This window comes from Heterocephalus glaber, unplaced genomic scaffold (assembly GCF_053883595.1).
Source record: "Heterocephalus glaber isolate CG9 unplaced genomic scaffold, H.glaber_assembly_v1.0 deba00001564, whole genome shotgun sequence".
Lineage (NCBI taxonomy): Eukaryota > Metazoa > Chordata > Mammalia > Rodentia > Bathyergidae > Heterocephalus > Heterocephalus glaber.
In genome coordinates, this window is record NW_028258351.1 from 3,772,662 (window position 1) to 3,798,189 (window position 25,528).

General features: G+C 49.1%; 1 long non-coding RNA gene across 2 annotated transcripts; it reads left to right on the plus strand.

Moving 5' to 3' along the window:
• The first annotated feature begins 1,227 nt into the window (after window positions 1-1,227).
• Window positions 1,228-22,502, plus strand: LOC110346851 (uncharacterized). 2 transcript variants are annotated; one of them, XR_002391119.2, is made up of 5 exons: window positions 1,228-1,417; window positions 9,441-9,654; window positions 17,417-17,504; window positions 17,721-17,751; window positions 21,938-22,502. It is a non-coding gene; the product is annotated as an uncharacterized LOC110346851 (long non-coding RNA). The 2 variants fall into 2 exon arrangements; XR_002391120.2 differs by having other exon boundaries at window positions 1,228-1,404.
• Window positions 22,503-25,528: the final 3,026 nt, after the last annotated feature.

Consider the following 25,528-nt stretch of genomic DNA (forward strand, 5'->3'; position numbering starts at 1 on the left):
GCAGTGGCCGGAGGCCAGAGGCAGGAGTTTGGGGATGGGGGCAGCCTGAGAGCCTTTCCTGGGTTGGAAGACCCAGACTCACCGCCTTCTTGCCCTTGCCCAGGGCCTGGCTGTGCACCCCCAGAGCCAGACTGCAAATGCATCCATCAATAATCGATCGATGAGTCTCATATGAGACTGTGAGAACTGGGGCATTCCGGGAGAGGCAGTGGCTCATGCTTATCTTCAAGTCTGCAGAACAGGGTAGCAGTAAGGACATTGGCTTTGGGGTCAGGAAGAACAAAATTCCAATTCCAGCTCTGCCTCTTTCCAGCCCTGTGCCCCACTGCCTTCCTGGGCCTCAATGTTCTCACTTGTAGAATGGCGACTGGTAATAGCACTGCCTCCGGGGGCTGCTGGGGGGCAACACAGGAACACGGGTGTGAAGCCTGGTGCAGTGATGGTGGCCGTGATGTGGGGGCACTGTGGAGGGCCAGGAGCCCAGCATCCTGCCCAGTGCCCAGCTGGGACCCTCAGCCCCTTAGCAGCCGCTCTCCCCCACCCTCTCCTCTGTGTGAGTCAGCCAGCCTGAAGCTGTACTCCCTGGGCAAGGTACTTTCTTTACGTGGTCGTCTTAATTTCCCGATCTAGAAAACAGAGATAACGCTTCCCTCACTCTCCTTCCAAGGAAACCAGGGCACAGACAGGGATAAGGTCCGGCCTTTCTCCCGGGAGTTCCACAGCAGGAAAGGCAGACAGGTAAATATGGTGTGAGTTACAGGGCATTCACCTGGAGACATAAATGGCATCATGGCCCAGAGTGCAGCAAGGGCAAGGGCAACGACTGTTAGCATGTAATAGCTGTGTAAGAAACATCTGTTCCTGCTGGGTGCATGGGTGCACTCCTGTAATCCCAGCAGCTCTGCAGGCTGAGGCAGGACAATCACAAGTTCAAGGCCAGGCTGGGCAATGTAGCAAGACACTGTCTTGAAATTAAAAAATGAAAAAGGGCTGGGGAAGTAGCTCAGTGCTTCCTGGGTTCCGTCCCCATCCTGGTGGTGGTGGGGATCAGCTTTCAGCTTTCCCCTTCCCCACTTGGCCCATCTTCAAGGCCTGGAGCCCCGACCCACTCAGCGGCCCTCAATTCCTCTCCCCATCACCTACCTCAGCTGACATTTGTTGAGTGTTGATTGCTTAACACAGAATAACCTAATTTAATCCTTGCAACCTCCCATTTGAGACGTTGAGAACCAGAACCTAAAGGAGACAGAGCCCAGGGGACGACACAGGGCCAGGGGTTTGGAGCACAGGGCTACGGCTTAGGGCTGGAACAGTGGGTGTGGCGGAAGGCAGAGTGGTCCGCTCGGAAGCGGTGGAAGGGGCAGAGTGCCCGGTCTCCGACCCCGCCGCGCTGCGGGGGCCCAGGTTTGCAATCGCGGTGTGTTCAGCCGTTCGGCCTCAGGGCGGATGGAGGGTGCTGGGGTGGAGAATAGGGGCGGAAGAGCTGCCTGTGATTGCCCCAGGCTAGGAGAAGGGGAGGGGTTCCCCCCGGAGCAGGGCTGCGGCAGGGCAGAGCAGGACGGGGGCGCGGGAGGCGAGGGTGGTGCTGGCAGGTGTTGGGTGATAGGGTGCTGGGCGCTGCAGCCTAAGCGCCGGGTGCCCGCCCAACACTGGGGCGCTCAGGGCCTCCTCTGCGCCCTCTCTCCACTCCCTCCGCACTGCCCCCTGACGAAGTTCTGAGCACCACCCCGGCCGGCCCCGCCTGGGGCCTCTTCGTCCTGTTCCCTCTGCCCAGGATGTTTGTCCCCAGACCTCTCTCTGCTCAAAGCACCCAGTCCCCCAAGGAGACCCCCCCCACACCATATTTAGCCCCGAAGTCCCACCCGGCCAGTCCCTCTTCCCTTCTCTGACTTTATCTGGGCAGCATTTGTCACTATATTTCCTGTACTTCATCTGTTCTGTTTATTCTCTATTCCTTTCCATTAGAATCCAAGCTTCACTGGGCCGGGGATTTAGCTCAGTGGTTCCAGCGCCTGCCTCACAAGCGCAAGGTCCTGAGTTTGACCCCCAGTACCAAAAAAAAAAGAAAAGAAAAGAATCCAAGCCCTATGAAGAAAGGGATTCCTAAAAAAATAACCAAGGGCTGGGGATTTAGCTCAGTGGTTCTGCGGCCTGCTTTGCAAGTCTAAGGTCCCGAGTTCAATCCCTGGTACCAAAAAAAAAAAAAAGAACCAACATAGATTACGTAAAGGTACAAATCTCCATCGATGGATGTCATTATATTATATACCTAAAATGTACCAATAAAATTAATTTTTAAAAAAAGAAGTAAAGGGGCCAGGGATTTAGCTCAGGGGTTCTGGCACCTGCCTCGCAAGCACAAGGTCCCAAGTTTGATCCCTGGTACCAAAATAATAATAATAATAATAATAATAATAATAATAATAATAATGAAGTAAAAAAAGAAATGGATTCCTGTTTGTGTTATTTGCTTATGATAAAATATATATATTTATGCATTCAGCAAGTGTACAATCCAGTGGCATTATAAACATTTGCAATGCCCTGCAAAGCCATCACCACTATCTATACTTTTTCATTGTCCCCAAAATAATCTCAGTGCTCATTAAACAATAACTCCCCATTCCCTCCTCCACCAGCAGCTCCTGGTAACCTGTTCTATTTTCTGTCTCTGAATTTCCCTATTGTCGATACCTTATGTAAGTAGAATCTTACAAAGTGGAAAGACAAATCCTTCCACATCTGACTTATTTTAGTTTCCAAGTTCTATCCATGTTGTAGCATATATCAAAATTTCATTCCTTTTCATGTCTGAATAACACTCCATTGTGCACAGTACTGTGTTTTGGTGGCAGCTGCATGTCGGTGCCTGGCATCATTCTTGACTCAGAGTCAGTACTCAATGAATGTTTGCTGATGAATGAATGAATGGCAAAGGTGAAGAATCTTTGTGGTTTTGCCTTTTAGAGCCATCACATTCTGACCCTAGAGAGGCATTCAAACAGAGAACAGTGAGTGTTCTCTGTATTGGGGATGAGAGGGACAAGAGGTAAGTGTGTTCTGGGAGGAAGGGCAAGGGTACAAAGCGGGGCTTAGCACTTCTCCACTGCAGGGGTCCTTCCTGGCCTGGGCAGAGCCAGTCTGTCCTCCTGTCCTTGTTCTAGGTGGAGGGGATCTTTTGTAGGAAGGCAACTTAAGGCTCCTTACTCTGTACTGACCTAGCCACATTTTGTCCATTAGGGTGTATATGTGGGGTGCTTTGCACTTCTGCAGGGGCCCTAGGTCTGGCAGGCTAGACAGGCCCCCAGTGGGCAACTGTCCTCAACCTGAGAGGACTGAGGGTCTGAACTCAGCTATGGGAGGGTCCAGATGTCCAGCATCATCCCTGCTAATTAGTGCAATTAATTAACAAGCGGCTCTGGGAGTCCTGGGCGTCCTTGGCATGCCAGAGCAGTGCTGTAAACAGGTGTTGGAGCCCCTGGGTGGGGCCGGTGATGGAGGCAGAGTCTAGGCTGATCCTTCCCTGGCAGAGAAGTTACCTTGGAGATGATTTTGGGGGCTGCTTTTTCTTCCATCTAGCTGGGCCCAGGGTGGGCTGAAGAGAGGAGGGCTTGGGAACCCTCACTGGCAGAGCTCAAGTCCCATGGATGTAGTTGCAAAAGGACAGGAAACAAAGAAACGTGACATTACCCATTCCAGTTGGTGGAGAAGACCTGGACTCCCCCAAGAGGACTGTCTTAGTTACTTTTCTCGTTGCTGAGACAACATATCCACCGCCCAAAATTAAAGAAGGAAAGGTTTATTTTTGGCTCACAGTTTGTAAAGGTTTCAGTCCATAATCAACTGGCTCCAAGGCAGGGTGGCACAGCAGAGGGGGATTGCAGAGGAGAAATAGTCCATGTCAGGGCAGCCAGGAAGCAGCAAGCAGCAAGGCCCCCTTTATATTCCATCAGGCTACACCACAGCCAGGGTGGGCCTGCCCATTATCCATACCCAGAACTATGCTGAACCAATTTAGTTATCACACATCTTTAATCCCATTATTGCACACCCCTGATCCAGCCACCACTCAAAAGCCCTACTTATGAGCACATGAGGCTTTGGGGAGACATCTAGATACAAGCCATGACAAGGATCCCCAGGACTGATACAGCCACTGGCAGGAGGTCTCCCTGACCTGGGAGAGTTCCCCAGTCTAAGCCCTCGTCTGATGATTGGACTGCTACTGTCTGGATTTGCCATGGCCCCCAAGGCCTGTGTGCTAGGAAGTGGTAGAACTTTTAGGAGGTGGGACAGGAAGGACATCTTTAGGTCCTCAGGAGTGTGCCTTCAAAGAGGACTGTGGGACCCTAGCCCCTTCCCTGCTTTCTTCCCTTTCTAGCCAGGAGATGAGTTTTGCCCCATTACACACTTCCACCATGATGTGCTGATGTGCTACCAAAGGCCCAAAGCAACAGGGTCAATTGATCATAGGCTGAAACCTCTAAACCTTGAACCAAAATAAATCTTTTCTCTTTATAAGTTGATTATCTCTGATATTTGATATAGTAACAGGAGGCTGGCTGATACAGACACAGTCACTGCCCTAGGAAAGCCCCTGTTCTAACAGGGGAAGGAAATAGAAGACACAAACTTGAAACAAGAGGCCCCAGGCCCTTTAAGTGATGCACAGTGGCAAATGATGTGTGCAGAGAAGGGTGTTCAGGAAGAGAGGGCAGGGAAGGACAGGAGAATGTTCTCTTGGGGAGGTTGCTGCTCTGCTGTCCTGGAAGGAGCAGAGGGTAAATCTCCAGCCAGGATGCCCTTGAACCTCATGGGAATTGCACATTGGATCAGGACAAAGGTCAGGCTGGCCTGGCAGGCAAGACCCTTGGATCTCAGGCTGGAGATGGTAGGGACCTGCTCAAGGTTGGGGGACCACCTGCTACCTGGTCTTCAGGCATGGGGGCTGGCAGGGTGTGCAGCTGTCTTAGGTGACAAAGGAGCAGGCTCCCACTATCCAGGCAAGATGTTCTTGATGAATGTCATTGTGAGCAACTGGTCATGGGTCAGAGAAAGAGGGTGGCTGGAAGCATGACAATTTGGAGGGAAGTGTTTGGGGGCGAAGTGATGGTTCTTTTCAGTTTTGCTCTCTTTTTAAAAAAGTAATTTTTAGGGGGCCAGGGATTTAGCTCAGTGGTTTCACCGCCTGCTGCGCAAACACAAGGACCCGAGTTGGATCCCCAGTACCAAAAAAATAGTAATAATAATTTTTAGAATCGTCATATTTGAAGTCTTAGGGAAGCATTCAAATAGAAATGACAAGTAATTAGGAGAGAGGTCAAGCTGGAGATTAAAGACTCAAGGCCACTTCCACACCTGTAGCGGGTACTGATTAAGTGTTTACAAAGGAGCCCAGGCTCCTTGAAGTGTGGCCTGCAGAGAGGCAGGTCAGCATCACCTAAGAGTTTGTCAGAAATGGAGAATCTTGGGCCCCACCCAGACCAACCAGACAAACTGCCTTTTAATGGGGTGCTCTAGTGATTTCCATGCACACTGAACTCCAGGAGTGTTTGCTCCAAATACAATTATTCATCCCCCAAGTTTATGGGGAGGAACTGAGACTCAGGAGTGGGAGGAGGTGGTGAGGCATTGGCTGGTGTAGAGGGTGCAAATACTCAGGGTACCTGGGCTTCAGGCACTTACTTCCCAAGGGATGGGAGGTTTCCAGCATGGAGCAGGAAGCACTGCTGTGGTGGTAATGGCTACCAATGGGCTCTTGGTGAAAACCCATTCTGATGTATAGTATTTGCCAATTTCCATGGTGTGACTGTTCCTACCATGGTGGATTTCAAGCTACCAACGTGACATTACTGAATGTAGAAATGGAAAGAAATGCATGTGATTGGTTCTTGTGAAGAAGGTGCCAACTCCAGAGCAGCACTACCTCACATGTGCGGTGCATGTCGTTGATCTGAAATACCAGAACAGATCCAACCCCTCTCCTGCCAACCTTAGCCTCTGTCCACTCCTAAATGTGGACAGGTAGATGGAAAGACTGAGGGACAGGTGGACAGATGGCACCGTGTCCATCACTCTGCCTTTGCTGAGCTTTCAGTGTTGAACGCGCCTGTCTCCTTCCTTGGGCATGGAATCCACTGACTTCTGCCCCATCCTAACTGAATGTTGCTCTTAGCCAGCTTGCGTGCCAACAGGTTCTCTCCAGTGTGTGCACTGGAGGCCCAGAACCCAGGTCTGGTGAGGTATCAGTGGCCAGATGTGCCTAGTTTACTCTTGTCCCCTGAAAACATGATTTCCACTACAGCTACAATCACAGCATGGGAGCAGCTGAGCCCACAGCCTGTCTACATCCAGCCCCGGCTGCAGCCCTTTCATCCTTTCCTAGCCAGAACCTCCCAGTCCAGGCTGGTGCGCCTTCTTTTTTATAAAGCTCCAGGTTCTAGCCTTGCTATGGCTGCTTACTCACAGGTCTGTGACATTTGCACACTTGGGGAGTGTGCTTTTGGACGCACAGAGCACTCAGACACACCTCATGTGGTTTCATCCTTGTTGTAGTCCTTAAGACAGGTGCTGTTGTCCTTGCCAGTCAGCCTGGAGACAGAAGATTCAAACAGCTTGAGCGAGGAAGCAGGGCCTCCCAGCATCAAAAGAATTGTCTGACGTCAACCAGCCAGCAAGGGTGGGGTTGTTCCTTCCAGACTGCCACAGTGTGCCTCAGTCTGCCCACAGTGAGACGGGCTGACTCAGTACCCCCAGCCCCTCAGTTTCTTACACTCCTTGGAATTGAACCCAGAGAACTCTGAGCCACATCCCTATCCATTTTAATTTTTCGAATTTCAAGACTGGGACCTTGGCTGGCCTTGCGCTGGCTTTGAACTTGCCATCCCCCTGCCTCAGCCCTCCCCACAATTAGCTCAACTCAGAGATGTGCACCACGGCACCCACAGATTCAATTCTCTTTAAAGTCCCTTTCAGCCTTGACATTCTGGACATTGGAAAGGTCAGAGGGGAAAACACTAGGAGCTTTTATTTTTTTAAACAAACTTGGAAAATTCTTCAGAGTGGACTGGAGGCATGGGAGTGTATGCCAGTGTGTGTGTGTGTGTGTGAGGATAGTCACGCAGAGTGTGGATGTGGTGTGTATAGGTGCCTAGGTGCACATGTGCAGGTTGGGTATTGTGAGTGTATGGATGTGTCGAGAGTCTGCACAGGTGAGGTTGTGTCTGGGGTGCGGCTATGAGTGTATAAGAACACCTGTAGGTACTAAGTGTTTGAGCACATAGCTGTGCTGCACAAGGACAAGTGTGCAAGTGTGTGAGAGTGTGAGTGTCAGTGTGTTTTGGGGGAAACACATAACACAGGTGGATGTCTGTCTGCCTCTCCTAGGACACGCCCCTCCAACCTCCCCACCCTGGGGTCCCTGCAGTCTTCAAAGGACCTGTGTAGATTCTGGTGAATGCCCCTCTCCAGGCCCCTCCAAGCCGGGCCATGGCCACGGCCCTGTCCAGTGGGCCAGTGCTGGTGCTGGGTGCAGGCTCAGCCAACAAGTGACACAATAGGCACATATGGTCTGGAGTGCTGGGCAGGCATGGCCCAGGACTCCTTGCTCAGCACCCCCAGGATTAGACCTAATGAACTGGAAGGAGTTAACAGTGCTTCGGGCCGACGGAAGCCCAGGAGGCCTGCTCAGGCCCAGCGCTGTGGCCGCCTTTCACCACAGAGGTGTAATCCGCTTTGAAATCAAAGGTGGTACAAAGTATGAATTTAAATTTGACATTTACAGCTCCAGTGAGATGACGTATTCTGGAAAGGTCTCTTCTTTGGAGCGGGGAGAGGCGGAGCATGAAGCCATCTGCTCTGGAGGGAGGCCCAGCCTGGTCCGTCCTGGCCAGCAACCCACCATGGGCTGGGAGAGGGGTGGGGTGGCAGTTTTGGAGGTAGCTGGAAAGACAGAGGAGGGGCGGGATGATGAATTCTCCCACCCCCCATCCAGAAGGTCTCCCCAAGGGAGGGCTCCATGGTCCCCAGGAAGCAGTGCCTGGGAAGACAGCCAAAGCAGAGCTGTCAGAGAGGCTTGGCTCCATTGTTTTCCTTAACTTTAGAAAAGATTTTTTCAATTATAGTAAATATATATATATAAAATAGACTTCCCATTGTAACTATTTTTAAGTGCACAGTTCAGTGGTATTAATTACATTTCACAACGTTGTGCCAACACAACTGCTCTCTATTTCCAAAACTTTTTCATTGTCCCAGACAGAAACTCTGTGACCATTAAACAGTGACTTCCCATTTCTGTCTCTATGAATTTGCCTATTCCAGATATTTAGTGTAAGTAGAACTACACAATATTTATCCTTTGGAGTCTGGCTCATTTCACTTAGCACAATGTCTTCAAGGTTCATCCACTTTGTAGCATGTGTCATAATTTTATTGCTTTTTATGGCTGAACCTTATACCGCCATGTGTGCATCCACATTTTATTCATTCACTCATTTGTTGACAGACATTTGGATTGTTCCCTCCTTTTAGCTATTGTGAATAATGCTGCAGTCTACATTGGTGTACAAAATATTTGTTAAAGTCTCTGTTTTCAACTCTTTGGGGTATATAAGCTTAGAAGCAGAATTGCTGTGTCATGTGGTAACTCTTGGTGTCACTTCTTGGGGACTCTTCATGCTGGTTTCCATGGTGGCTGTATCCTTTTAAATTCCCACCCAGTGTTCCAGTTTTACCACAGCCTTGCCAACATGTGTTTTCTGTTTTGTTTATAGCCACACTAACAGGGAGAAGTGACAACTCTTTGTGATTTTGATGTACATTTCCCTGAGGACTAATGTTGGGTTGTTGGGCATCTTTTCTTTTTCTTTCTTTTTTCGTGTGTGTGTGTGTGTGTGTGTGTGTGTGTGTGTGTGTGTGTGTGTGTGTGAGTGACTGGGTGGTTGTACCCAGGGCCTTTGCACTGATCTACATTCCCAAGTCTTTCTTAAAACTTGTTTTGAAGCAGGGTCTTCCTAAGTCACTAAATTCCCCAGGCTGGGCTCAAACTTTCAACCCTCTACCTCAGCTTCCCAAAGTGCTGGAATTATAGGTATGTGCCACCAAGCCTGGCTTCATGTGCTAATTCGACTTTCATAGACCTTCTTGGGAATCTGGCCCCACTTTGTGGATAAGGCTCTAGACACCCTTACTTGCTGTGGCATTCAGAGCCCTTCTCCATTTGAGCTCTCTAGGCTCTCACCCTGCCTCCCCTTACACCCTGGCAGCCACAGGAGACTCCCATGTTCCCAGGATGCCACTTGCACCCTGCTGAGCTCTGAGATGGGTGAAGGAAAGAGGGAGGGGTCTACTGTGTGCAGGTGCTGGGACCCCCTCAACCCCCTCTGCTGAGCCCCCTCTGCTCCAATCCCAGCACAGTGACTTCCTGCTCCTCCTTCCAGGTCAGCCGCATCTCTCTCTTCTGGGCAGAGCTTGACACCTCCCCTTGGGCTCCCAGAGGACTCTGTCCCTGTTCCAATGTTGAGCTCATCACAGTGGATGGACACTGTCAGTGTGAGGCCAGCGTAAGGTGCTGCTGTAAGGCCGAAGCCTTCTCTCAACAGGAGCCCCGCTCCCCTCCCTCTCTGGGGCCCTCAGCATTGAATCCTGGGTCAGGTAGGTGTTTGGTATGTTCAATTGTCCCCACTCCACTGCACTTCAATACACACTTCTTTGGGAGAAGGACTAGGAGAACTAGCAGGACTACCAACACTTCTGACATTCATCGAGCACACACTATGTGCTAGGCCAGACTGAGCTCTTTGCTTGTATTATTTGCCTAAGTTTCCCTGTCTCTCTCTGTCTGTCTCTGTCTCTCTCTTTCTCAGTGCTGAGGATCAAACCCAGAGCCTCAATCATGCTAACGCTGGCTACACCCTGTCTCTTGTCACCTCCTTTTTAATAAAAGAAAGATTGAACTCACAGATGGTCCCAAGGGCTTGACTTGGAATGTGAACTCTTCTCTCCAATACAGCCCTTCTGGCTTCTCATACCATTCACCTACATCTTGTCCTAGAATGCGACAGGGTTGGAAAAATCATGTCTGCCCCTGAACCTGAACTCTCTCTGTAGTGAGCAGATTGGGGCTGAGTCTCCCTTTGCTGGGAGAAACCAAGGAACTTGTCGGATACTACATGGATGTGGGGATGAGTCCGGCCTCCATCTCAGACTTTTTGCTCTCTAATCCAAAGCTTTTGGCTTTAAGCAAGTTGCTTCTTTCATCCACCTGACTATGCATTTAAAAACACAGGCTCACACTTAACCAGCCTTAGGTTGACTTTTCTCTAGTTCTTAATGTTCTCACCCCTAAAATGGGAATAACAGGCCCATCTCCCACAGCGGCTGCCAGAGGTTAAAATGAGGGAAATGTGCCTAGCATGGTGCCTACACATATGAGGTGCTCCATAAATTACTTCCCTTTCACTCATTGGGCACAGCTGCCCTCCCTTTTCTTGGGGGTCTGCCATGGTGGGAAATGAGAATTTCTGGGTTGGGAGGAAGTCAACAGCGTTTGAAGTGACAGTGACAGATGAGGGCAGTGGCTCTCCTGGGCGCCAGGCCAGCCCCACGGTGCGTGTCCAGTCCCCGGACATTTCCTCCCTCCTCCTGGCCCACGATGAGGTGTCATTTGCTGCCTGTCCCTCCTCGTCATCGATTTCCAAGTCGTTAATTAACGGGGCTTGTCAGCTGGGAAGATGAATTCTGTCCTCGGCTCTCGGGGTCTTTTGTTTTGGGATTGTAAATGTTATAGATCTCCCATGATGGAAGTCCACGGGGTCAGGGGGCTCCGGGCTGCCCAGTGGGGGTGGCAGGCAGGGAGAAGAGCCTGTGGGCCTGGCTGGGCCCCACTGGTCTGAGACAGGCCCCGTGTGGCTCCTCCAGCGGCCTCTCTGGCTTGGCTCCCTGGGGATGGGGTGGGAGGGATAAAAGGAGTTTTGCATCATCCAAATCTTCACTCGGGACACGCTGCCCTGTGGCATATGGTGTAGATTTGGCTGTGCCCAGGGTGGGGGGTGGCTGGAGAGGGATACAGACTCCACTCTGACTGATGGGGGAGACGTGTTGTCCTCAGGGAGTAGCTAGTCTGATGAGGGAGACAGTGTTGTCCTTGGGGAATAACCAGCCTTGTGGGGAGACACAGCTCTGGCCCGGGGAGCCCCTGATCTGATTGAGGAACACAATTCCTGTCCTAGGAGAACCCATGGTCTCACAGATCAGCCTTGTGAACTCCCTAATCTGATGGGACCTTGTCCTAGGGAACTGTAGGCATTGGGAAAACAACAACAACAACAACAACAACAACAACTCTGCCTGGCTTGGCTTACCTGGGTTTGGATCCCATTTCCTGGTATGGGAAGCAAACACTCCCTGGCCAGTGATCTCCCACACTGAGTGATCCCGGCACTGGGGGTCCAGGCCACCCCCTGCCTTGCCATGGGGTCTCAGGGCAGGCAGACCATTTCACCAACAGCCGAATTCCAGGAAGGCAAAACTGGTGCCTAAGAACAAGGCTTGATACAAAAATGAAAAATCACGTGCTTGGTTTCTGATGCTCTGAACTCTGGGTGTCATGTTACCTGAAGAGCTTGCAGATCCCTGGAGCAGCTTCTTACAGGGAGCAGAGGAGGTTGGTGGGGAGGGCAAGGCACCCTCTGGGTTTTCTAGGTGGTGGGAGCACTCAGCCTGCAGCTCAGCAGGGACTTGCTGAGCATGGCCTAGAGCCCAGGAGAGCCCTCAGGAAACCCAGCTGGGGCAGCAAAGACCATTCCCATCTTGTTCTGTGACCCTGGGCAATCTCCCTGTCTCTGAGTCTCTTTTCCTACAAGTGGAAGAACACAAAAGTGCCTCTCCTCTAATTCTCCGAAGCAGCACAGGTGGAGGTTGGAATCTGTTCCACGGCTCTTGGCCAAGCAGTTCGGGCCCTTTGAGCCTCATTTCCTTATCTGTAAATTGGAGATAAGAGCAGTGCAGCTCAGAGGTTGGTTCGGGCTTGGCTCTCGGAGCAGCTTGTCTCAGTAAAGGTAGTGGTCATTATGATTATCTGGTGATGAGATAACAGGGAAACAAGGGCCTTAGGGACCCCTGAAAAACCTCTGCTTGGCTCAGGGGGAGCAGCAGGTGCCAGGTGCTGCCCACAGCCAGGTTGGCTTTCCGGGAGCCTTTCCAGGAACTTCATTAGCTGTCCTCTCACCTGGGTGGTGTCACCACCCACTTCCCTCGTCCGTCCCTGATGTTGAGGCTGCCCTGCTGCCTGCCTGCTGCTAGGGGCCGACAGAAGAGACAAGTCCCAGCCCGGACCTCTCAGGGGCTCCCTGGCTCCCTGGCTCCTGCTGGACCTGGTGAATGCACTGCCTGCTTTGGGCAGCTGAACCTGGGAGGGGGTGTGGGCATAAGAAGCCCCAGATGGCAGTGGCTTCAGCTGCCCTGCAACACTGAAAGGGAGGAGGAGAAGGGCAACTGGCAGCAGTGGTCCAGGGCCCCTTGTCTGGGTGCAGTGCTGGGGGAGGGTTGCATAAGTAGCAGCTGCCCAGCCCCTACTTAAAAATGGGTCTAGGCCAGCAGGCCCTGGACCCACTTCCAGAGCTGAGGTGATGGAGGAGGGCAACACGATGTGACTTGAGTGCAGGGGGCCTACTTGGGGGGCCAGACCCACAAGTGGTATCTCAGGACCTGAGGGAGACTCCATGGTGGGAGGGGGTGGAGAGCCCCCTCGAGCCCGCCCTTTAGGTGCCCCAACCCAAATCCCATTTTACAGATGAAGGAGCTGACAGATAGGGCCAGACACGTCCTGTTTCTCCTCCCAGGGGAACGTGGGAGGACAGGGTGACAGGGACGGCAGCAGGATATGCCAGCTGGGAGGCAGAAGAGCCACGCCCGGGGATGGGGGGAAGCATGGACCTCTGGAGTTCCTGCCCTGAGCTCACAGGTGCCCACTTCCACCTGCAGAGGCGGCTCCAAGGCAGCGCTTTTTTCCAGGAGGAGGAGCCACACTGTTGGGGAAATTTACAGTGCTAATTTTCTCTTCCATGTTTGGAGTTGAGGGGGGCTGCAGTAACTCTGCTGTGGCTCCCCGTGAACATGGCCCACCTCCCAGCCCAGTGTCCCCTGGACCACACAGGGGTGGGGCAAGGCTACTGCAGGGTAGAAACTTCCCGGGCCGTTGGTTGGAGTACACAGAAACAGGTGAGTGCTGGAGGCAGCTGTGGGAGAGGCGGGCATAAGCGGGACAGAGTCAGAGGCAGCTCTTCCGTTGGACAGACGTTTACTGAGCACCTTGCATGTGTCAGGTTCTGTGTGAGCCAGGTGCTGCACAACATGACAGATGTCAGCTGAACCCATAGGAGCCCAGGGGTGAGATGGACCCGAATGAAATGACACAGAACCATATCCTCCTGGACATAGGTCCCAGGGAGTCGCTGCCCCCAGTGTCTGGGCCAGGTCTGTAGCCTGAAGATGCCAGCCCAGCCCATGATGACCTCCAGCCAAGGTCTTAATTACAGCTGCTGACCCTGAGCTGGTCTCCTGTGGTGACATCTTCATATGGGCCTGGGACCATCAAGTTTGCGGGCCTCTCCCAAGCAAGTCTCAGGAGCCCCAGCTTTCTGTGGGGTGAAGCTTGATACAAGCTGGACCATTGGGAGAACCCCACTACCCTCACTTCTTATGATTCCAGGGCAAAAGGGAAGTCAGGGAAGAGAGATTGCAGAAGCAACAGAAGGGGACAGGCAGACCCATCTCTGGGGTCCCAAGAGACTAATCTTTTGTTTGTTTGCTATTTTGAGACAGGGTCTCACTATGCAGTTCAAGCTGGCCTTGAACTCACTATGTAGTCCAGGCTCGAACTCACAACAATCGTCCTCCCTTAGCCTCCTGAAGGTTGGAATTACAGGTGTGCATCACCACACTTGACTCTCAGAATAATCTAAGACGCTCAACAAAGTTCAGACCTAGAGGCAGCTGGGGATGGAGAAAAGAGTACCATAAACACTGGGCCACAATTCTTGGGTTGGCTGCCCATCTGCTATGTGACCATGGGCAATCATGAGGCTCAGTGTCTCACCTATAAATTGGGGTTCAAAACATTCAACATTGGGCTGGGGATTTAGCTCAGTTGTTTCACTGCCTGCCTTGCAAGTTCAAGGTCCTGAGTTCGATCTCTGGTACAAAAAAAACAAAACAAAACAGAAAAAACCCACTCAACATTGTCTATCATGATAGCTAGATAGGAAAATGCCTTGTAAATGAAAGGAATACATGTACAGGCAAAAGAAGGGGACAAGATTCATCATCATTAAACTTCATCAAGCTCCTACCCTGAGCCAGATATTTGCCTTATCTAGTAAGTGGGCAGACATTGTCAGTCTCTCTCACGTTTTGAGGCAAGGAAACCTTGGTTTGGAGAAGGAAAGCAATTGTCATGGTGTCACAGAGTGCTGGTGGAGCAGGGATAGAGACTCAGATATCTGTCTCCAAAGCCTTCATCTCAATGAGCAGCTGGTAGTTTAGCAGGGAGCCTGGCTTTGCACCCCACCCTGCCCTGCCAGCCAGGGAGCATGCAAACCAGTTTTGTTTCCCGAAGTATTCCACCTACTTTTACTAGGTGACGCATGCACACAGGATGAAATTCAAGAGGTACAGGTGGGTGAGAGTGGAGCGTACCTCTACCTCCTACCCCTGGCTCCCCTAACAAGGGCAATGGCTTGTTTTATTGTCCAGCCTTCCAGGGAGAACTTATCTATGCATGCTAGGCCTATATGGATTTACATGCTTAGGTACATATTTTAAATATTTTGATAGATTGGTAGGTGATAAGCTATTCTAATTCTTTTTTGCAAGAAGAAGCATATACTAGATGCACCTTATTTCTAGGCAGTGTGTGTGTGTGTTTCTAGGGATTGAACTCAGAGCCTCTCTATGCTAGGCAAGTGCTCTACCACTGAGCCACACCCCAATCCCCTTGGCAGTGCTTTCTTTTTTTTCCAGTTTTTATTTTTTGTCAGTACATATTTGCAATACATAATGTTCAATACTTTGTGGGGAGCTGGTATGAGTACGTAATACATCTTGATTCTTTTTGCAACCTCTTCCCCTCATTTCTCTCCCTCCACCTCTTATTGCCTTCCCATTTGAAAAAGACCTATCTTCCTACTTCCTATTACCTATTGTTTACTTCGCTCTTTATTTATTTTTGGGTTTCTCATATAAGAGAAACCGTGCAATATTTAAGCTTGTGTGTCTGATGTATTTCTCTAAAAGTTATAGTCTGGTCTCAAGGTGCATCCATTTTTCTACAAATGACTCAAGCTTATCCTTCTTAATTTTTTTTTTTCAAGACAGGCTCTCACTATGTAGCATAGGCTGGCCTTGAACTTGCAGTGGTTTTCCTACCTCAGCCACCTGTGTGCTGGGATTACAGGCATGCACTACTGCGCCCAGCCTGGTTTATTCTTCTTTATGGCAAAGTAATACTCCATACTGTATAAATACCACATTTTCTTCCTCCATTCATTTGTTTTTCAGCATTTTCTTCCTATTTGATCTTTCAGAAGATTAAGTGTTTCTGTTTTAACATTTAGATCTTTTTTAATTAATTAAATTTATCGATACTTTGCATATATATATATATCACATCCATCACAGGGATTTTGCACCTGTATATGATATATATATATATTTTTTTTGGTACCAGGGATCGAACTCGGGACCTTGCGCTTTCGAGGCAGGTGCCAGAACCACTGAGCTAAATCCCCGGCCCTGTATATGATATATCTTGATTCTTCCTTTTTTCCCATTCCCCTACACTTCCTTCAACCCCTCTTTCCCTTCTTATTTATAAAAGGTTTGTTTCCATTTTTTCCTTCTTTTCTTGTTTTTTTTTCTTTTTCCTTCCTTCCTCCCACCCCCTCCATAGTTCCCCTTCCCATTTTTTATTTTACTTTAGTACCTGAGGAAAGATATGGGTCTAGATTCAGTGTTCTGCACGTGGCTAGCCAATTTCCCCCCAGCACCATTTACTCAAGAGGCGATCTTTCCTCCAGTTTATGTTTTTAGCCCCTTTGTCAAAGATCAAAGAGCGGAGTGTAGACAGCGCTTTCTAACAGCCAATGGGGAGCCCCCATTTATGAAGGGGCTTCAGACAGAGGTTGAGTAACCACCAGGTGTTGCAGAAGGGACCCCAGCATGGGAGGGGCTGGTCCATGCTTTTAGGCCAAATGGTCCTGAATCCTTTCAGTTCCTGCACTTTGCAGAGGTGGAAATGAGGTGTGGAAAGGGAAAGGCATGAAGTCTGTCTCCGTGTGACCTTTAGAAGAGTCAGGTGGGTGAGAGATGATGCCGGTGAAGAGTCCAAGGGAGATGCCTGGTGGGTGGTGGTCCAGGAGGGGCCATGGGAGGCCGGGACAGCCTGCGAGAAAATTCACGGTGCCTTGGGTGTGAACAGGGAGGGATGGCAGCACATGCACCCTGAAGGCCTCCTGTTTGTTTGTAAAGGCTCAGGCAGGAATCTGATCAGGCTCAGGCCCTCCTGACCCCAGGGCCTCTGGTTGCAGGGCTCAGAGCTGGCCCAAGGGACAGAGAGGGGGAAGCTGGTGTCCGACCCCCTAAACCTGCTGCCTCTTCTGATCACCTGACCTTAAGACCTTGGGCCCTTGGTGGGGAGGGGGATTCTGCAGTCAGAAGACCTCTGAAGAACTGCTTATCTACTGGTTCCTAATTTCAACTGCATTTTACTTTCATAACGTTAGCCATTTCTGAGTTTCCCTTGTTTTTTTTTTTTTTTTTTTTTGGCAGGATGTAGAAAGTGGTTTTATTATAGGGATGGCAGTGTTGGTTCAGCATTGGAAGATCCACCCCCAAAAGTCTCCCTTGTATTTTTAAAGTGCAAATGCCCCATCACAGTATGCAATATTTCCAGCCCCCAGGGCCTCTCATAACCCCTCCCCCTCAGCACCACTCAAACACAGATCGGTTTTGTGGTTTTGAACTTTCCAGTAAACGCTCTTCTTTGTCTTGCTTTCTTCGTGCAGCATCACACCTGTAATTTCCACCCATTCAACATGTTGCATGGTATCCAATTGTATGGGTTCACTGCAGTTTATTTATCCATTCTCCTGCTGGCAGACATCTGAGTTGTTTCCAGTTTGGAGCTATCAAGCACGAGGGTACTGTGGACAGCCCCGTGCACGTCTTTTGGAGGACACATGGATGTGTTTCTGTTGGACATAACTCTAGGGGGAAAATACTGGGTCGTATGGTTTCACCCATAGTTTTAATGGATCCATTTTTATGCAGAAATGTATACTGCACTACAAAAAGGCATATGACTTGTAAGTGAATAACTAGATGAATCTTCACAAAGTAAATATGTTTGTGTAACCAGCACCCGGAACCAGAAACAAGGCGTTACCAGAATCTCAGAAGCCCTTCAACCCCCTCCCGCTGCCATGAGTCTCAAAACACCTTCCCAGGTAACTGTTCTTCTGACTCTTAGCATGGATCAGTTTTGCATTTTTTAAAACTGTAAAAATGGGATAGACTCTTTGGTATTTGGCTTCATATACTCAACATGATGTTTGGGAGGTTTATACCTGTTATGTATTATGGATAGTGCTGCTCCAAAGAGCTTTTTGATATGACTTTAATGTATATATTTCTTTTCTTTCTTTTTGCAATTCTGGGAAAAGTATTGGGAATCCAGGGCTTCCTGTGTGCCAGGTAAGTACCTGCCACTGAACTACATTCCCAGCTTTTTTTTTTTTTAAAGAGTACGTGTGTTTGTTTCCCAGGCTGGCACTGGCCCTGTAATCCTCTTGCCTCAGCCTCCCAAGTAGCTAGGATTACAGGCATCAGGCATGTACCACTATGCCTGACCACATGTCTGTATTTCTAAAAGTGAAATTGCTAGTGGGAACATCTCTTAAATTTAAATACATTCACTTTTTAAAAAAATTAATGCTTTATTCCTAAAGATGTTTTAAGTTTACAGAAAAATAGAGCAAAAATTAAAGTTTCCATACATTCCCTGGCCCTCTGGCCACAAATTTGACCAATGACTAAGGTCCCTCATTGGTGTGGTTAACATCTGTTATGCTTGATGAACCAATATTGATATGTTACTAATAACTAATGTTTTACATTAGAGTTTGCTCGTGTTGTACAGTTTTGTGAGTTTTGATGAACACACAATTTCTGGTTTTGGCCCTGGGATTGAATCCAGGACCTTATGCATGCTAGGCAAGCACTCTGTCACTGAGTACATGTATCATTTCATGTGCCCTCCATTACAGCACCACACAGAATAGTTACACTGACCTGAAAACCTGCTGTGCTCCCACCTATTCATCCCTTTCCTGTCTCCTAGAATTCCTGGAAACCACTGATCTTTTTATTCCCTGGATAGTTTTGCCTTTTCCAGAATGTCATCTAATTGAAATCATACAGTATGTGGTCTTTCGCCTGTCTTCTTCCACTCGGAAATATGCATCTAGCTTGTTCCGTGTCTTTGCATGACTGGATACTAAATAATATTCCATTGTTTGGGTTCACAATAGTTTGTTTATCCATTCCCCTATTGAAGGATATCTTGGTTGCTTCCAAGTCTTGGCAATTACGAATAAAGCTGCTATAAACATTTGTGTGCAGGTGTGTGTGCGTGTGCGTGTGTGTGTGCGTGCGTGCGTGTGTGTGTGTGTATACATAAGGTTTCAACTCAGATAAACACCTAGCAGTCCAATTACTGGGTTGGATGGTGAAGCTATGTTTACCTTAGTAAGAAACTGCCAAAACACATCACAAAGTGGTGGTACTGTTTAGCACCCACACCCATAACAAATGAGAATTACTGTTGTTCTGCATCCCCAGTAGCATTGGGTGTCATTGGTGTAACAGGTATATGTTGCCTCTCGTGGTTGCTTTAGTTTGTAGTTTCCTAATGACATATGCTGTGGAGCATCTGTAGATCTTTGCTATCACTACACATCAGATCAGTCTGGCCCACTTTTTAATTAGGTTATTTGCTTTCTTATTGTTGAGTTTTAGGGTTCTTTGTATATTTTGGTTACAAGTCCTTTAACAGGTATGAGCTTTGCAAATATTTTTTCCTTCAGTCTGTGGTTTGTCTGCTCATGTTCTTAAAATATATCCACATTAAAATGAAACTTCACATCACACAGTAATAGGGAAACCAGAACAATTTATCATGAAAGAATATAACCATAAAAATAAGCACAAAGCTTCATGTTATTTTGGTCTAGCTGTGTCCTACTGCTGGCTCCTGAGCTCTGAGCCTGATGCTTAATCTCTTCTGTTAAAAAGGGAATTTACCAGTGGTTGGGAGGCATGCAAACTGGACCAGCACCAAACTGAGACCTTCTCTGGGTCAAAGTCAGAAAGTTTGAAAAACAAATTAAAGGAGTAACTTTTTGTCTCTGTGTGAGAAATATTATATGATGCTAGTCAACATATCTCCCAAGAGAATCTTTTGAATCACTGATATAGTTCACCCCATGACCCCTTCCTTGACCCATCTGGTGCTAAAATCCTTTGATCTTTCACCCAGCGTGTGCACACCTCCAGTGACCAGGAAATCGCCCCTTTCCAAGATAGCCTATTCCATCAAGGCAAAATCTCCCTGTAACGCCCCCACTGGTCCTCCCTCCCCACTTGGGAATCCTTGGATCAAAGCAAATCCATTTGCCCAAGAGAGGCATTAACCTTGCCGAGTTTCAGTTTCTTCATCTTAAAAAAATTGGGATCACCACTTTTCAGTGGGCTTTTCATGAGATACAGCATGTTGAGTGCTCAGCTCCATGCCTGGTCCACAGGGAGGTGAGAAGAAAAGCTCCTTCTTAAGATTCAACTGTGAGTTCACCCAGGAGACGAGAGAGCAGAGGTATAGTTTTTTTCTGGGCGATATCTCAGCATTGTTGAGAGGCACCGGGATCTGCAAATCTGAGGAAGCTCTGCCATTAAGCAACAGAGTTTGGGTCCTAATAGAGCCTCAGGCATAACCTGATCCAACCTCTTCTTTTCACAGCTTAAGAATCTCTTCTTTTCACAGCTCTAGAGGCCAGAAGATTTGCCAAAGTCACATGACAAGAGGCAGAGCAGAAATCTGTAGGCCAGGCAGGGATTTCTTAGTGTTGTGAAGGAGCACTGGACTTGGAGTCCTGAGTCCTAGTGACAGGCTTTCTGGCTAGGGAGATACCTTCCTCTGTGACCTCGGGCAAGAGTCTTTCCCTCTTTGGACCTCCATTTCCTCACTTATAAACTCTATCATTACCCTAAATGGTTTTTAGGCTCTTCTGATGTAAAATTCAATGATCCAGGAGTGATTCTTAAACTTGAGACCAATTCATCCAGGAGATGATGGCACTGCAGATAGGGGAAATAGCACAAGCAAAAGGCTGGGGAGGTAGCTGGATTCAGCTGGACGTTTGGAAGATGAGACTTCCGGACATTTTCAGTGTACAGGAAAACACTTGGTGTGGTGTTCAATTCAAATCCCTTTCTCTTTTCCGGAACAAAGTTTTCCATTTGGATGTCTCTATCTCACCCATTAGATGGGAGATAATGTTTCTGGAGGACTTGTTGAAACACAGTCTTTTCTCCTCTTTTTTTAAAATAGCAAAATCATAGCTTGGCACATGGCTCCCAACCAGTGTACTGAGCCCCCTGTGACTTGATGTGGCCATGTGACAAAGTCATCGCAAATGACAAATGATATGTTGCTATCTCTTGGCTAATTCACCTTTTGATCCTTCCTCAAGACAATATACAGGCGTGTCTGTGGCCCAGTGTGACCATGCAGGGCATCTCCAAGGGGTGGTAGAGTGAGCCCCACAGAGGAAGCTGGTTCTTTTGTTCCTGCACGGAGATGAGCAGCCCTCCTACCCCTCTGTTGCTTGAAAATGAGCTAAACATTTCTGCTCCTGTTATGGCTTGTGTTTAGATGTCTCCCAAAGCCTCATGTGGTCATAGGTGGGGCTTTTTCAAGAGGTCCTGGATCTAGAATGTGTGACTGATTCATGGTGCAATGCTAGGATTAAGGTGCTAGGATTAAGGTTGGGTGAATAGGAAATAAGTCCACTGATTGGTTTGGAACTGCCCTAATACCTGTAGGCTAGATAGAGTATAAAAGGGGCAGAAAGATGCTGCTTGCTTTGCTATCTTCTTCCTACCATGAACTGTTTCTCCTCTGTGATGCTTGTCTGGCATGCCACTCTGCCTTGGAGCCAGCCAGTTATGGACTGAAATCTCTACAAAGCATGAGCCAAAATAAAACTGTCAGGTATCTTGTCTCAACAAGAAAAGTAACTAAGATGGCTCCTTCAGTCAGTGGACTCTGCAGTGGCTCAGTCTTTTTCTGTACCTACCACAGTGTCTGTAGGTGACTAGGGGCAGAGGGGAAAAATCAAATGACTGCTCAGTCTTGAGTCTGGAGAGTTTCTGAGGCTTAGCATGCTGCCCCTCTGATGAAGAGATTTGTGTTTGACTTCTCTTCCTGGGTGATGGCTACCAGTCTATTATAATGAATGCAAGTTCCCTACCAAAGTAGGAAAACAAAGGAAGGGATGGAGGGAGAGACAGAGAGAGGAAGAAAGGGAAGGAAAGGCAAAGGTGAGGCCAAAGAATGAATGCTATGTCACAGAGCTGGGCGAGGTCATAGAGATAGTCTTGTCTCTCCACCACTCCCAGTTCCCTTTTTATAGAAGAGGAGGCAAATTTAAGAAAGATATAGTTGTAACTCAGATACTTGGGAGTTGGGGTGACAAGCGGATCAGTGCATGGGTGCTGTTGTCCATGGTTCTGAAATTTCTCACAGGCCATGATAATTCTTCTGATAGGTCATGATAATTTCCCCCAACTGGGGCACCGATGATTCCTGTGTCTTCTCTTTCAGGAATTCTGAACCAAGGAGGAGAAGAGAGGGGCCCGAGGCAGAAGGGAGGTCACTGAAGGAGAAGAGCTTAGGGACAGAGGCTGTAGAAAGGCCTAGGTGTGACGGATTGTCAGAGAAAAGAAGAGAGACTTTGGTTTTGACACTGTTTTCAAACAATGGTAGTTACCAGGAAAGAAACTAGCCGCTGTACAACTATAGCCTGAATACAGAAAGACTGACGAAGAATAACAAACGTGTGTCTCAAGTGATGCAAATCTATGCATGTGTCAACAAGAGCAAACAGATTCAGATGGGCATGCAGAGCACAACGGGAGGGGTGATGGGGCCGACTGTAGTTAGTCTTTGTTTTCCTTTTCTTGCCTGATGAAAAATTTGCAATTTTACACTGTCACGAAGCAATCAAAACTGTGATTATGCTTCACAATTTTGACAGCTAATTTCATGTACTTTAAATAGTTCTGTTCTGTTTTAGGCAATTTGAACAATTTGCTTTTCCCTGGGAAGTTGAGGACGGACAGCACATGCCTCTCCTTGGAGAGTAAACTACCCAGTGGTGTATGTTGAATGCTGCTTTGAGTGTTCTGTGCATAAGAACTCCTTTATTCCTCATCACAGCCCAGGGGGGTAGGGAGTATTAGAGCCAATGAGAAAAAGGAGAGTCAGAGTAGTAGGTACCCAATTTGAGGCTGGAATTTGAACCCATAATCTGGCTCCATATCCTGCATTCTCAGCCCCTGGCTAGCACACTCCTTGGCATCTTCCTTGGCCACAGCACAGCTAGACCCAGCTAGACCCAATTCCCAGGACAGGCCCTTTCCTTCCCAGTGTCTTCATGGAGGTGCATCACAGAACCAGAGGGCATTTGCTGAAGGGAGTCACACTGAAGGAGGTGCACCCATCTGCTCCGAGGTGAAGGGGAAACCACAAGGAAAAGAGAGGAGGCTCCTGCTGAGACCCAGGCTCTGGCCCCCTTCATGCCCCAGGGAGTTCTGGCCAGGGAGGAAGATCCAATTTCCAGGCATGGTTGAAACCGGAGCTGGGAGCCCCTCACAGTTGCCTCCTGCATCCCTCTCCCATGTGTGCTGAGGTGGAATAGGCTGAGGGGACAAGGGGAAGCATTGTTCCCACCCCCACCTTGTGTGACCTGGCTACCAGCAGAGCGTGGAAGAGTTTGTGTAACTTTGCTGGGGGTTAAGAGCAGGTCAGTGTGGGGCTACAGCCCAGGCTACTCTCCCAGCAGAGGAAGCTTTGGGCCAAGCCAGGCAGCCCCGTGGGAACAGAAGTGCATACCTGCTGCCCATGCCCTGAGACGGGAGGACAGCCCAGGCCACTGGGCATGAAGATGCAGACCCCAAGCCCCCAGCTGCCTTCCTCTGGTCCTGGGCCTTGGGCACAGAGGCAGGTTGCAGAAGCCTAGACAGACAGGGAACCTGTAGACAGGCATCCCCCTGCACACGTTCAACAGGTGGACACATTGAGTACCATTCATTCATTCATTCGTTCATCCATCCAACCAACACTTGTGGAATGTTAAGTGCAGACATTATTCTAGGAAGTGTGTGGTATTTCTCATTCAGGTTGGCATTCAGGAGAAGAATGAGAGGCTTAGAGAGTGCATATTTCCAAGGTCACACAGCTGGTTTGAGCCAGATCTGAGTGCCATCCCTAGATTCTCCCTCTACCCTGGGCACGAATTATGCGTAAAAATGGTATTCAGAAAGACAAATGGAGGAGGGGGTCCTGAGAAGCCATCTGATCCATTCCCTTGTTCCCTGGGAAATGATATGACAAAGTCCATTCCACTTAGCACTTTGTTTGGTGTCTACTCTGGTGCTTGATTGATTCTCTTGTTCTGGGAAGATTTTCAGGAATGAGCTAGCCTCGTGCATTGGGAAGTTAGTCCTGATAAAAATCTCTCCTCCTTTAATTTAAGCCATTTTCCCATTCAAAGAATGTGAATATAACTTGTGTTTCAAGCAAAGCTTTTCCCCATCACAGGGTGTTTGAGAGCTGGAATAACATCATGAAGGTTGGAAGTGCAACCATATGTTCGTCCTCTGGCATTGTGTAGAGTCAGAGCTCAGTGGAGATTGGTAGATGAATGAAAACATACACAACATTTAAGCAGTACTTCCAAACTTTGCAGATGATATCCACATGACTCTCAGTCCAGAAAGCAGTCCTGGAAGGCAAACAATTGATCCCCAATTCATAGATGAAAGAACTCAGCCTCAGCATAAATAGATTACTGAGGGCCATGGGACTCATGAGCAATGGAGTAAGGGGGGACCCACACCCAGGCCACTTGATTTCCAGGCAATTCTGCCTCCTAGGAAGCTGTGTAACTCAGGCACATGTGCATGGCACTCCTGGGCAGTAGAGCATATTGACAGTGGCAGGCGTGCTCCTCTGCATTCTTGCAAGGAGGGAAATGCCCAGCTGGGCTGGAAGCCCAGGGGAGGAGATGGAGGTGGAGGAGGGGCTTCTATCCAGCCAGATGTGCTGGGAGGGAGAGTGAGTTCATGGCTTGGGTTAATGATCCCTGCTGCCCACATCCCTGGGTGGTGGGAACAGGTGGCCAAGATGGAGGTGACCATCTGAGGACTGGGGCTGGCTGGGTTGGGAGTTACCAGCTCAGTATGGACAAAGACAACTTGCCCCCAGGGAGACAGACATAGGGTAACTCATCCCATGGACCCCACCTTAGTTCAGATCTCCTATCAGCACCCACCTGGACCATTACAAGTGCCTCCTATCTCCTGAACCTGACCTCCTCACTGCTAGCACGGCCGGGCTCAGACAGCTCAAACCTGCTCCTCTCATGCTGCCACCACAGCGTGGCGTTTGCTCTTCCCTTTATCCACAGCACCTGCCCCCCTCAAGCTCTGAAATTGATCTTTCTCTCTTCTCAACTCACAGCTCACGTTTTTTCCTGGCAAAGATTCTTCCCCTTTTCACCTGCCAAAGATAAGGCAAGGGTAAGGTCAGTACCAGGGTTTGCAATGGACATATGGGAGTTTGCCCAAGTAACAAGACAAGCTCGGGCTTGGTGCACCCCCTCCCCAGCCATCCCAGGACCTGGGGCGCATGGCGCCTGCCGGATGGAGATGAATGACATCCCATGGGGACAGGAAAGAGTGACAGCCCACGTTTCTGTGCTTCCTTCCCAGGACCATGAGCTCCTCAGGCATCTCATTTTGTCTCCTCTGGCCCCCAGAAAAACAGGTACCCATGGGAGGGGCATAGCAGCCTACACTGGTCATGGGAAGGGGCTGGGGGAAGGCAGCGCAGGAGGACAGCTCATGGTCCAGGCTCCAGAGCCAAGTGTGCCTGGACTCAAATCCCAGCTCTGTCATTTATTAGCTGTGTGACTTTGGGCAAGTTGCTTAACATCTGTGCCTTGGTCTCTTCATCTGCTGAGCAGGGATAATAGTAGGGCTGGGGACTTCTCCGGTCCAAGGCCTTGGTCACCTTAGCCTGTCCTCTAGCTGTGGCACAGGAAGGACTCAGATCTGCCCACAGACAGGACTGGAGATGCCTGGAGAATGGTTTAGTCAAAGGGAATGGTGTGTGTGTGTGTGGGTGAAATGT